Source organism: Physeter macrocephalus, chromosome 20, assembly GCF_002837175.3.
Source record: "Physeter macrocephalus isolate SW-GA chromosome 20, ASM283717v5, whole genome shotgun sequence".
NCBI lineage: Eukaryota > Metazoa > Chordata > Mammalia > Artiodactyla > Physeteridae > Physeter > Physeter macrocephalus.
The window spans coordinates 123,129,976-123,132,622 of NC_041233.1; the positions used below are offsets into that span (position 1 = coordinate 123,129,976).

The 2,647-nt window shown below is 33.8% G+C and overlaps 1 protein-coding gene across 2 annotated transcripts in view; it reads right to left on the reverse strand.

The window, feature by feature from the left end:
* LOC112062664 (uncharacterized) overlaps positions 1-2,647 on the reverse strand; it is a 40,743-nt gene that overhangs the window by 36,501 nt on the left and 1,595 nt on the right. The window lies entirely within an intron of this gene.

Here is a 2,647-nt window from a genome sequence, read left to right on the forward strand (position 1 = left end):
AATCTAAAACAATTTTAAAATGAAATTGTATTAAACAAAATTTTTATTTTTTTCTAACACATTATTTGTAAATTGTCCTACGAGTAATTAATATTAATTTCCCCTGTCACCTAGTTGTACTGTTTCATTTTGTTAAGTAGGATATATAACAGAGAGAAGTAAATAACCCATGATAGTAGAAAATTCCCAATAACACCAATTTTACATATTTTATGTTAAATTATTAATGCACATGAGTATCATTATTTATTATATATTATGTTATTTGGAGCTTTTTTTTCTTTTCTTTTGGCTGTTGCCATTTTACTGGTATGGCTGTGTCCTGGGTCACTTTCTAAGAAGTCACTCACCAGAGAAGTCTGTCAGGCCTCAGAAGTGAGTCTACATGTCACTTCATGGCTGAACATATTTAAACAGCCCATTTATAAAATAAAAATAAAATAACTAATAATTCATTGTGACTGGCTCATTTATTCCAAGAATCCTTTTTAAAAATTGTGTTTCCATGCTTACATTTCATACTAATGGAACAAAATCAAATTATCTGCCAACTCAAATATCACATGAGAGTAATGAGAACAGAGTTGTGACCATAAAAATTTAATGTTTCATCCTGATATTTTCTAATCAGAAGTGTTTTTTTAAAATATTCAAACTCAGTTCCTAGGGGATAGCTGAAAGTGACAAAATCAGAAACCCCAAATGGTAGACAGATTTGCAAGTGATTTTAGATGTTGCCATATAATGTTCCAGAAATAAATTACCTCTTAGAAGATTCCATAAAATTACTTGATGCTCAAACCCTGGAATGCTTCCCAATTTTATCAGACTTACATGTTATTATAATGTCTATATCCATTTAGCTAATGTTGTAGGTAAAGATGAAAAGTGATCTGTTCTTATGTGTTTAATACAGTTTTAAAAAGTATATTATGTTCCTAAGCAATCAGGTTAGATCTGGAATACAAATGAAAATATGAAATGAAAGTACTTTTCCTTGCTTTGTAAAAGAGCATTAGCCCATCATGTACATATATGTCAGATGACAAGGTACCTTCATGTTAAAAACAATGCCATCACTGCAAAAAAAAGTTTTATTGATTGTACTGAAGTAGAAGGAAAAATTAGATGTTATACACCTCAGGTAATTATGAGTATATTGTAAGAAGATAATGTTGACATAAAAATGCTTATGGTCACAGATGTTATACAGGTACAATTGTGGCAGGTGTACGAACACGTAGAAGCCATGTTCTTCCACTGAACATGATGATGCCAAATTTGGGACCTGATCGTTTCTTAACCTTAATGGACAAAATTTCTGCTCCGACCATTTAAAATATGACCTTTAAAATACTGTATAATGAGAGGATGTGATATTTTAATGTCTGTTCTAACTAGTACTTTAAACACACATAAGACTATCCAATTGTCAGTCAGAAAGTTCAGATGCAATCAGTTATCATTCCATGCAAATGAATGGCATGTAGCAAATATTCATATATGTGTGCACCTATGGAAAACATGTTAGCATATATGAATAAATCAACTCTATTATATTAATATTTAATGCAAAATCATCTGAGCAAATGCACTGTGGTGAAATCAGAAGCATCTAGGTATAAATACATTACAAATTTTTATGCAATTGTCACAAGGGGATAATATTGTGACCAAAGAGGAAATTGTAAAAGTTTTAAGTTTTAAAATAGTTCATCTTAAATGGTCTTATGAAGTATGCAATGGTTGGTATTTTAATAATCGTCACTGTGCCTGGAACTGCTCAAAGTGATTCACAATTTTTAAAATTACATTCTTATATCAATTTGGTATTGACCTGAACATTATGATTTTTAATCATACTAGTCACATTGGAACACTGCAGAAGATTTTTCAATGAACTTATGTGTATAAATACTTAAGACTGTCACTGTATTATGAGAAAATTTCAAACACAGCAATATTTTGACTTGAAAATGAGAAAAAAGCTATGAAGTACATTTTAAATATTGCTGACTGTGAGCCTTCCCCGGTGGTGCAGTGGTTAAGAATCCACCTGCCAATTCAGAGGATACGGGTTCGAGCCCTGGACCGGGAAGATCGCAGATGCCGTGGAACAAGTAAGCCCGTGAGCCACAACTACTGAGCCTGAGCTCTAGAACCCGCGAGCCACAACTACTGAAGCCCACGCACCTAGAGCCCATGCTCTGCAACAGGAGAAGCCACCACAATGGGAAGACCTCTCACCACAACAAAGAGTAGCCCCCGCTCGCCACAATTAGAGAAAGCCCATGCAAAAACGAAGACCCAATGAAGCCAAAAATAAAATAAATAAATTTAAAAAAGAATGATTTGTAAAAAAAATAATAATAAATATTGCTGAGGTAAAAAAAAAAAGCACAACATGAGAGATGTGAGTTAAGTTTTATTTGGGGCAAAATAAAGACTATATCCTGGGAGACAGAATCTCAGATAGCTCCAAGAAACTGCTCCAAAGAGGCAGGGGGAAGGTCAGTATATATGTGCTTTTGGTGAACGGGGAGTACACGCAATCGAGCACATATATTTTTTGCAGAAGGTTTGTGCTCGTCTCATGCAGGCTACAGCTAGTCACGAGGAGCAGACGTCACCATGAAGGATTTCATTG